The sequence below is a fragment of the Canis aureus genome, chromosome 22, assembly GCF_053574225.1.
Source record: "Canis aureus isolate CA01 chromosome 22, VMU_Caureus_v.1.0, whole genome shotgun sequence".
Classification (NCBI taxonomy): Eukaryota; Metazoa; Chordata; class Mammalia; order Carnivora; family Canidae; genus Canis; species Canis aureus.
In genome coordinates, this window is record NC_135632.1 from 29090980 (window position 1) to 29103002 (window position 12023).

Genomic DNA, 12023 nt, shown 5'->3' on the forward strand with positions numbered 1-12023 from the left:
GACGTCAGCCTTGGCTGACACCTGACTGCAGCTTAGATAGGTACTGGACAGAGGCACCCAGCTAAGTTACACCCAATTCCCAGCCCACCGAAACTGTGAGATAATAAATGCTGTTTTAAGCTGCTAAATTTTGTGGTAAGCTATCATGCAGCAGTAGTTAACTAATATGGTTGTCATAAGTGTAACACCCCAAAGGCTGAAAAATGTTATGGACTATATAAGAATATATTGAGTTTTAATTTAGAGGTCAGCTTTGTGCAGTGGCAGTATCGTAGCCAATGAGGTTTATCCAAGGCACGATTATTGCAAATTTAGAGGTCAGTTATGGATTCAAGTCTACTAACTGGGCTTCCAGTTCATTGGCTAGTTGTCTCTCCACTCAGAAAGTGTACCTCACAAAACAGCAAATAATAGAGATTCAGGTCAAGCAGCCAAGAGTTATCACCTCTGTCTTGTGGGTAGGTTGCAAAACTGTAAGAGAAAGAGCTGCCCGGGGCCATGTTCCCAGCCGTAATGCAAAAGCCAATGTGAAAGAATGAAGTTCAAATGCAGAAAAATGAAGGGAGATTAAGAGCCAGTAGGTAAATGGGGCCTGGCACCACTACCTTCTCTTATTCCAGAAAACTCTGGGACCTAGCCTTATCACTGCCCTTTCTCTGGTTTGGGTATTTAAGCCAATTAATTCTACATTATGCCTAACCTAGTTCCTACTGGGTTTTGATTTTCTGCCACCAGAAAAGCCATAACTAATACATTTCCTTGACTGAGCTTTGGTTTTCTCACCTGCAAAATTGAGAAGACAAATATATAATGCATAAGTTTGTGATAAATGTTAAAAAAAACTTCACTATCAGTAAAGACAGCTGTTCAATATTAATTCCTTATCATGTCTAATCAATGTGAGGATTTACAGAACCCATTCAAAGATTCTCCAAACTAGGATCAATTCTACATTGTCTCTAATTACACAGCAGCTGGATAATTTATAAATTATCATTCTGGTATTTATAAAATACCATTCTCCCATAATCCAATAAAGGCAAAGAGTAGACTGATCTCAAATATATCCTATAACCTTCCTTCTTTCCCCCTGCAATCAGCTTTCATTTCAAACCCCTCTGAGTCACTAGATTGTTCTTCATCCCAAACTGTTGGGGATGATTTTTTTTTAAGATTTTATTTATTTTAAGATTTATTTTTTAAAATAGTTCATTTATTTATTCATGACAGACACAGAGAGAGAGAGAATGAGAGGCAGACATATGCAGAGGGAGAAGCAGGCTCCATGCAGAGAGCCCAATATGGGACTCCATCCCAGGACTCCAGGACCATGCCCTGAGCCAAAGGCAGACACTTAACCGCTGAGCCACCCAGGCATCCCTCCATCCCAAATTTGATCCTGCCTCAGACCTATTATGGGTTTTCAAGCTTGTTCTCCACAGAGTTTTACTTTCCAATATCAAAAAGGAGGTTTTTTTTACATGGCAGACCCTCACATCTCCTTCCCCAAAACAAGCTGAGTTAAGCATGTACTAAATTTGGTTCCTTGAATTTTAGCTCCTAGCACCAGCTATATGGTCAAAACTTCTGGTTAAATAATGAGGCCAATTTTTGCCCTTTTCCAAGAGCTTCAAATGATCTCCAAAGTACCACAAAACTTAACAATTGTAGCGAAAATTTACTGAGTACTTATTTGTGACAGGTTCTATGCTAAGCTCAATATGTGCCTTAATTCATTTAGTTTTCTCTGTGACATTATATTGGTATTGTTATTTTTCTTAGGGGACAAAGAAACTAAGACAGAACATTTATATAAAATTGTCAAGATTTAATAGCAAATAAGCTGTAAAGTTCAAACTTAAACTCATGCAGTTATGACATAAAAGACTACATTCTAATACTATGAATAGATATGAAATAAAACAAATATTCCAGATTTCAGCTTTGTACCAGCCTCTCTTTATAGGTCCTTCCCCTCTCAGATCCAAATTAGAACATAAATTTCCTAAGTTGGGTCTTCTTATGGAGTAAGCTACAAGGAACAGTGGTATAAAAGGTTGCTTATAAATTTGTGTTGGGACACCTGGGTGGCACAGTAGGTTAAATGTCTAACTCTTGGTTTCAGCTCAGGTTGTGGGATCTCAGGGTCATGAGGTCAAGTCAAACACTGGGCTCTGCACTGGGCATGGATCCTGCTTAAGATTCTCTCTCTTTCTCTCTCTCTCTGCCTCTCTCTGCCTCTCTCACTCATGTTCTCTCTCTCTAAAATAAATAAATCTTAAAAAATAAGTTTGTGTTATATACACTCAGTAAAAGAGAGAGAACACTACCTATTTTTAATTCCTTGTACCAACAATCAGAGATATTTATATCCTAAGAAATACAAAAGCATGTTCATGTGAGAAGAAGACTCAGACATCAAAGCACTTAGAAAAGAGATTTGCTTATGAGAAGTTGGCAAAAATCAGACTTCAGGAAGATTAGCTTGTCAAAAACAAAACAAAACAAAACAAAACTCTCTACAACATAAATTTAAAGGAAAAAAAGCTGTGAAATTACCAAGGTTATATGGCTTATGTTAATCTATTCACAGTAGAAAAAGAACTTTCTCACATAGTTACTATATCCACAAAGGATATCACATATCCTTAGAAATCAATTGTGCAAAAGTCAGGGTTATAGTTATTTTGCTACGGAATGAGTAATTTAGAGGAAATGCTTAAATTTTCCTTTATTTTATGGACCAGAACTAGACAGGATGACCCTGTTATTTTTATCACATCCTGGAACATCATGTATATGTTTATTCATAATGGTAGCAGGACGAGATGTTCGTTTTCTTCCACAGTGGCTGTGATTGACATGGCTAGGATGGCCCTAGACAACAGTTAGATCATCTGGGTAACTTGGAGGATAATGAAAATACCTTGTGACTGACTCAGAAACCATGTCATTGATAAAGTGGTTTTTGCCATTAACACTTCATGGAAGGACATGTTATAGGAAAGGCTGAGATACTTTAATGAGCTGTGACACTCAAGCTTTTCCTTGCTTTAAAGAAGACAACATAGTCCTGCTGAAAGAACATGGACTCAGGTAGTAGACCTGAATCCAGACTCCATAAATTACCAAAAGTTTGACTCTGACAAAGTCACTATGTTATGTAATATGTAACATGATGATTGCATTTCTTTTTTTAATAGGACTTTTGTACAAGGACTATTAATATTAGGGTGTAATCAGAGAAGCAGACTTCCTAAGAGACATATATAATAAATTATTATAGGATTTGATCTTACACAACCATGGGGCTGGTTATGCAGTGAATTTAAGGATATGGTATCAATGTCCAGTGCTGAAAACAAAATATACAGGGAAAGCAATCAGAAAGGGAAAACAGTTGTAAAATTGGGAAAGCCATAGAGAAGATATAAAGAACTACAATGCAACAACAACAAAAAACATACAATTCAGTTCAACAACGAGAAGGGTCTTGAAGGGACACTCTCTAAAGAAGGTATACAAATGGCTGATAAGCATAGAAAATGATGCTCAATATCACTAATCATTAGTGATTATCAAATACACTAATCAAATACAAATCAAAACCAAAATATGAAACTGCTTCACATCTGTTAGATGGCTATTCTAAAAACAAAACAGAAAATAACAAGTGTTGACAAGGATATGGAAAAATTGGAACATTTGTGCATTGCTGGTGGAAATGTGAAATGGTACAGTTACTGTGAAAAAAGAATGGCAGTTCCTCAAAAAAATTAAACAAAGAATTGCCATGTGATCCAGCAATTTCACTTTGGGGTATATGTCAAAAAATGTAGCAGGGTCTCAAAGAGATATTTGCGAACCCATAATTGTAGTAGCATTATTTTTTGCAGGTTTACTAAGATATAATTGACATACGTGATTGTATAAGATTCACAATGTGATGATTTTATAAACAAAAATTGCAAAACAATTACCACAACCTAGTAAACATCTCCATCACCACACATAATCACCAATTTTGTGTGTGCTATGAGAGCATTGAGATTTTCTCTCTTAGCCACTTTCAAGCATATAATACAGTATTATTAACTAAAGTCACCATGGTATATATTGCATCCTCAGAATTATTCATCTTATAATTGGAAGTCTGTTATCCTTTGAATGACATCTCCCCATTTCCCACCCCCTAACCCCTGATAATCATGTCTGTTCTCTGATTCTATGAGTTCAGCTTTTTTAGATTCCATATATAAGTAAGGTCATACTTGGCATAATGCCTTCAAAGTTCATCTATGTTATTGCAAAAGGCAGGTATCTTTCCTTTTCGTGGCTAAATATTCTGTTGAATATAAATATGTACCACATTTTCTTTATCCGTTCATCCATTGCTGGACACTTGGATTATTTCCATGCCTTGGCTATTGTAAATAATGTAAAAAACATGGGGTTCAGATATCTCTTGAAGAGAGTGACTTCATTTCTTTTAGATATACATTCGGAAGTGAGATTGCTGGACCTTAAGGTAGTTCTATTTTAAATTTTTTGCTTAAGTTCTAATCATAACTATACTTTGTTGGCTTTGTGTTTCTGGGCTTTTAAGAACCAGTTTCTTTAGCCCTAAAAAGACTATAACAATAGTATAAACTTCATAGTATTCATTGAAAGAATGAAATAATATAAAGTGCTTAGAGTAGAACCTTGCATATATAGCAACCACTCAATCAATGTTACCTATTGTTATTAATTTTGTAGCTGTACAATAATAGCTCCTTAATTGAAAGTTAAGGCTTATTACTTATAATGAAGTCTCAGTATGCAGTACCTGAATTTATTAAAAATAAATTTGATAGAATGTTAATCATAAGCATAGACTTTTGCCACAACTTGGTTCATTATTTTGACTTTTAGCCAGTCATTAGCATTAATAATATTTCTGAGCATTCAAGTAATTTCTCAAGAAAAAGGAATTACATTTCCTCCATAATTCATAATTTAATGAAATTTCCAATATCTGAGAAATCATTTCAATAGGCCAGAAAAGCCATTCTGAGCAGTCTCATTTTAAAATCGCTGCCAATGGCTAGACATTCTGTAAAGTTTGTATTCTATTCTTACATATAGATCATTTTGCTTAGTAAAGGGATTTCCAAAGAAGGTTGCCTGGCCATCTAATTATTGTAAATCAAACAATATTTTCCCCTTGACTTACATTATAACTTTAGAAACATGTAGTCATGCCTGGGTGGCTTAGTGGTTGAGCGCCTGCCTTTGGCCCAGGGCGTGATCCTGGAGTCCCAGGATCGAGTACCCCATCAGGCTCCCTGCATGGAGCTTGCTTCTCTTTTTCTGCCTATGTCTCTGCCTCTCTCTGTATCTCTTGTGAGTAAATAAATACAATCTTTAAAAAAATATGTAGTCATTTTAATAGCTCATTAATTGACTATGACGTCTACTCATTAGATTTAAGATTCTCTACTTAATAATTGAGCAAAATGTAAGCATTTTCCTGCCCAGAGAAAAATATGTATTAAAAGAGGTCTGTATGTATTCATTTTATATTTAGGTCTAAAGACAGCTATCCCTTAATAACTCAAGTTTGAGTTTCATGTAATTTTTTTCTTGGTAGGTCACATTTGTACCCTATTTTTGGCTTTGTTTTCCATTTCCAGGTTGATAATGGCTCCCACAGCAGGGGTCTGATGTAGGGATCATTTCACACCATACGGAAATGCAACCACTGAAATGAACTATTTCACGTCCAGGAAAGGCTGAGAGGACTTTGAATAGCACAAGCTGTAATTTCCCAAAGGGGATTTACTTAGGGCAGTGAAGTTCATGGATTTGGAGAAAACTTAGTGAAGTTTTTACAGTGATCAAGACCTCAACTTTAGCAACTTATTTTAAGGCCATGAACAAAGTCAAGAAGAGGGCGTGTCATGGCAAATTGAGTCAATTCTAAAAAAGGAAGTCTGGTAAAATTGTCCTTTTGCAGCCCCAGTGTATTCTTAACTTCTTTACACTTAAAATTATCAAGGAAATCCAAAACTTTGTCTATGTGGGTTATACCATCAATATTTATAGTATTAGAAATTAAAACTGAAAAATATATGCAATATTTATAAATTTATTTTAAAATACATTTATTAGTTGGTGTAAATAACATATTTCATGAAAAAATAACCGTATTTCCCAAAACAAACAAAAAATGAAGAGTAGCATATTTTACACTTTTGCACATCCCTTTAATATTCAATATCATAGAACACAGCTGGATTATCACATCAGCTTCTGCATTCAGTCAAATGCTATCTGTTTTTTGGACTTATGTATATGAAGAAAAGTAACCCTTACAAAAATATGTAGTTTGACAAAGAGGAATATTTTAATAGCCTTTTCAAATATTTGTGGATTTTCTTATTTGATGTTAAGTCAATACTCAACAAGAGGTAGTGATTTAAAGGGAAGTTGCAGAAAGGACTCCAAAACAATCTCAGTGAACTTTGCATAATCTATCACATTAAACTTTGTTGACATTTCTTGTACTCTGAATGAGTACAAGAATCACTTTAACATGAATGATTTTATAACATCATGGTCATTTGGAAGATACTGGTTCACTGAGCTATGCAGATGTTCAAAACGTTGACACGTTTTATTATACAATATCAAAAAATAATATTTTTTGTTATCACCACTGATCTCATCAGAAAAACCTTTGGAAAATGTCAAGATCACATATATGATGCAAGTTTTCTAAAATTCTAATTTTCACTTGAAAACTTACGTGACAGCTTACTTTATTTTTGAGAAAATATTTTGGATACTCAAATCTAAATAATCATATTTTGTCTGTTAATAGATTTTCCTTTTTTGTTAATAGATTTTTCAAGTAAAAATGGAACTTTTTGTTTGTTTTCCTTGTCTTTCTTTTTTAAAAATTTTATTTTATTTAAATTCAATTAATTGACATATAGTGTATTATTAGTTTCAGAGATAGAGTTCAGGTATCCATCAGTTGCATATAACATCCACTGCTCATTACATCATGTGTCCTTCTTAATGCCCATCACCCAGTTACCCCATCCCCCCCACCTACCACCCCTCTAGCAATCTTTGCTTTGTTTCCTATAGTTGAGTCTCTTGTGGTTTGTCTCCCTCCCTGATTTTGTCTTATTTTCTTTCTCCCTCTCTTCTCCTATGATCCTCTGTCTTGTTTCTTAAATTCCAAATGTGAGTGAAATCCTATGAGAATTTTATTTCCCTGATTGACTTACTTCGCTTAACATAATACCCTCTAGTTCCATCTATATCACTGTAAATGGTAAGATTTCATTTTTTATGGCTGAGCAATATTCCATTGTATGTATGTGTATATATATGTATATACCACATATATACATACGTATGTATATATATATATATATATATACACCACACCTTCTTTATCCATTCATCTGTTGACAGCTTTAAACCCAAAGCATACAGTGCTTTATGCATACTTTCCATTATATCACTCAGAATATTTAAAAAGTATACTCTAAGGTTATTTAATAAGATTAACAATTTTATTGCTTCATAAAAGACATTCTTAAATAGAATTGACATTTGTGTGCGTGGCAATGAAGAATACATGATACTAATACAGTTTGGTGGAACTGTCTTGATTTGAGCTTAGTTTTATATACCATAGCTTTTATACTGTCAGCACAATATCAAAATACAAAAGGCAAATATTGTCTTATATAATTATAAAAATAATTTTAACCTCATTGACTTCCTGAAAGGGCCTTGAGTACCCCAGGGGCCCATGGACCATATTTTGAAAACTCCTGTTCTAGAGAATTCTAGGCCTATTTAGTGGGACCACTCTTAAAAAAGCTTTTTTAGAAAGGCCTGATGTCTTTGGTTTCAGTTTTCCTTTCACGATCTAGCTGAAGACTGGAAAACTGGGGTTCCTAGTTGCCTGATGGTATGAGAAAACCCAAATATTCTCAAATTAGACAAAAAATAAAATAAAAATTGTGCTCCCTTTTTTAAAACAAAAGAACTGAGTGAATCATTCTGACAAATACCTTGTCATTTTATAAAGTTCCAAAAAGGTACATTAATTAGATGAGGATAAAAATTAAAATAATAGCATAATTTAGAAAATCTTTAGTTGTGACAAACCATGGATTTTATTCATTTTAAACTTGCCTAAACATGTCAATATTTTTACACAAAACTTTATGTAGATATACCTTAGTTGTTCTGAAAACCCTCTCATTTCACAGATAACATAAACTGAAGTTCACGGAATTTCCACTTAAATCTTAGAACCTTAGAATTGAAACAATCTTTAAATCACCTAGTTCAATCTTCCTACTAAATGAATTTTATCTTTAGGTGAACTTACAAGATTGCCTCGAACTTTACCAATGGCACGTGGCTCACTGCCTCAGAAGGCATTATTATATTCCAAACTGGACATCAACAGCAATTCAGATGTTTCTCTTTAAGTTGAAACAAACAAGTCTTCGGCATACTTTCTAATGTAATATAATATTTCTAATTCCTAAGATCATATTTGCTTTTACAGCAGTCTATGTATAATATTAGCCTGCGGTGACCAGATGGCTTATAAAATCTGTGTTTTTCACGAGTTGTTGTCTAGTCTACCCTAGCCCATCTTTGTATTGTACTGAATTGTTGATATTCTTCTCCAACAATAAGTTTTTAAAATTAAATTTCATATGGATCACTTTGGTCCATAGTCCAATTTCTTATGATCAATTTTAATTTTGATTTATTTAACACTGATATCACCTACCTACAATTTATGTCATCAGAAATATTGATATAGAGGCAATCATGTCTTCATCTAATTTTCTTTCTAATAAAAATAACAATAGGGAGGAAGGAGGCCTATGGCATGATATTAGAGATAACCATTTATTCAATCACATCTATTAAGATTTCCCAGTCATATTCTATGTCCTTAACCACTTAGTATAAAGGAGAAGAGAAAGAGAAAGGGACAAAAAGTTTATTAAAGTAATAATGGCTGAAAACTTCCTAAACATGAGGAGAGAAATGAACATCCAGATTCACAAGGCCCAAAAGACCCCAAATAGGTTAAGTCTGAAAAAGACAAAACTAATATACATTATAATTAAGTTGTCAAAAGTCAAAGACAGGGAATTACAAAAGCAGCAAGATAAAAGTGACAGGTCACATACAAGGAAACCCTAAAATGACTATTAGCATTTTTCTCAACAGAAATTTTTCAGGCCAGGCAAGAGTAGAATGACATATTCAAAAAGTGTGTGTGTGGGGGGGGGGGGGTGCCCTGAAAATGAAAAATACTATACCCAGCAATGTTGTCCTTCAGAATAGAAAAAAAGAGAAACTTTCCCAATCAAACAAAAACTGGGAGTTCATCACCACTAGACCTGTCTAAAGGGAAACATGAAAAGGTCATTTTAAATTGAATTTAAAATAATTCAATTAACTTCAGAAAACATGAATGTGTAAAACTCATTAAGAATAGTAAATATAGGGATCCCTGGGTGGCGCAGCGGTTTGGCGCCTGCCTTTGGCACAGGGCGCGATCCTGGAGATCTGGGATCGAATCCCACATCAGGCTCCCGGTGCATGGAGCCTGCTTCTCCCTCTGCCTGTGTCTCTGCCTCTCTCTCTCTCACTGTGTGCCTATCATGAATAAAAATTAAAAAAAAAAAAAAAAGAATAGTAAATATATAGCCAAACTCCGATTCTCTAATATTGTAATGGTGATATATAAATCACCTCAATTTTAGTTAAAAAGTTAAAATTAAACATATTAAAATTAACCATAACTACCATAATTTATTATTTATTACAGTAATATTTGTTATTATATTAATTTGTTATTTGATATTAAAAAACATAATATCAATAAACTAATATGAGAGGGAGAAGAAGTAAATGTATATATTTTCTGTAAGCTATTGAATATGTTGTTATTAGCCAAAAATAGAATTTATAAATATAAGATATTTTATGTAAGCCTCAAGGTAACCACAAAGGACAAACCTATAGTAGATACTCAAAAGATTAAGATAATGCCAAATCATATTGCTATAAAAAGTCATTAAATCACAAAAGAAGACAGCAAGAGAGGAAGCAAAATACAAAGGATCTACAGAGCAGTCAGATACAATTAACAAATTGGCAATAGTAAGTCCTTACCTATCAATAATTACTTTAAATATAAATGGATTAAATTATTGAATCAAAAGACAGAATGGCTGAATGGATAAAAAGAATAGATTCAACAATATACTGCCTACAGGAGACTTACTTCAGCTTTAAGGACTTCCATAGACTTCAAATAAAGGGATGGAAAAAGATATTTCAAGCAAATGGTAATCAAAAGAAAGTAGAAATAACAATATTCATATCAAAAAACAAAACAAAAAAACAAACAAAAAAAAATTCATATCAGACAAAGAGACTTTAAGCTAAAAATGGACAAAAGGAACAAAGAAGGTCATTACATAACTATAGAGAGGTCAAGCCATTAAGAAAAAATAATAATTATAAATATTCGTGTACTCAACATTGGAACACGTAAATCTATATAGCAAATACTAACAGAACTAAAAGGAGAAATAAACAGCAATGCAATAAAAGTTGAAGACTTTAAAACCATACTCTCAACAATGGATAGATCATCCAGGCAGAGAATATCAGGAAATAGTAGACTTGAGCAATACTATAGCCCAAGTGAAGCTGGGAGACATATACAGAACATTATATCCAATAGCAACAGAATACATATTTTTCTCAAGCATACTGAACATTCGTTAGGATAGATCATAGATAAGACCACAAAACAAGTTTCAACATATTCATAAGGATAGAAATTATATCAAATACATTTTCTGGCTACAGTGGTATGAAGCTAAATATGAATAACAGGACAAGAACAGGAAAATTCACAAATGTATGGATTTATAGAAATTCAAAAACACATTCCTGAACAACCAATGAGTCAAAGAAGACATCAATAGGAAAAAATATTCTTCTCTCTATAACTTAAATAGATTACATACTTACTGGAAGACCTGAAACGATAAAACTCCTAGTAGAAAACATCAGGGGAAAGCAACTTTACATTGGTTATTGCAATGATTTTTTGGATATAACACCAAAAGCACAAATAACTAAAACAAAAATATACAAATGGGAACTACATCAAACTAAAAAACTTCTATATAGAAAAAAAATCATCAAAATGAAAAGACAACTTACAGAATGGGAGAAAATCTTTGCAACCACATACCTGATTAGGGGTTAATATCCATATTATATAAGGAACTTACACAACTCAATAGCAAAAAACAAATAATCTGTTTTTAAAATGGGCAAAGGACCTGAATAGACATTATTTCAAACAAGATATTCAAATGGCCAACAGGGACATAAAAAGTGCTCAACATTATTAATCATAATTGGGGAAATGCAAATCAAAATCACAATGAGATATCACCTTACACTGGTTAGAATGGTTATTATCAAAAAGACAAGAAATAACAAGTATAGGCAAGGAAGTGTAGAAAAGGAAACATTTGTGCACTGTGGGTAAGAATGTAAATTGGTGTAGCCACTATGGAAAACAGCATGGAGGTTTCTCAGAAAATTAAAAATAGAACTATCACATGACCCAGCAACCCACTTCTGAGTATATATCCATAGGAAATTAAATCACTATCTCAAAGAAATATCTGTACCCCCATGTTCATTGCAGTGTTTACAATGGCCAAGACATAGAAACAACTTAAGTGTCTATCAACAGATGAATAAATAAAGAATATATACTATACGTATATAGTGGAATAGATTCAGTCATAAAAAAGGAAATCCTGTCATTTGCAACAACATGGATGAAAGTTGAGGGGATTATGCTAAGTGAAATAAATCAGAGAAAGACAAATACTATACAAGTAGAATCTAAAAAACCACACTTACATGTGGAATCTAAAAAAACCACATTC

At 33.4% G+C, this 12023-nt stretch overlaps 1 non-coding gene across 1 annotated transcript; it reads left to right on the forward strand.

The window, feature by feature from the left end:
- The first annotated feature begins 249 nt into the window (after nt 1-249).
- On the forward strand, nt 250-389 carry LOC144294423 (U4 spliceosomal RNA). Its single transcript, XR_013361806.1, has one exon. It is a non-coding gene; the product is annotated as a U4 spliceosomal RNA (small nuclear RNA).
- The last annotated feature ends 11634 nt before the right edge of the window (nt 390-12023 follow it).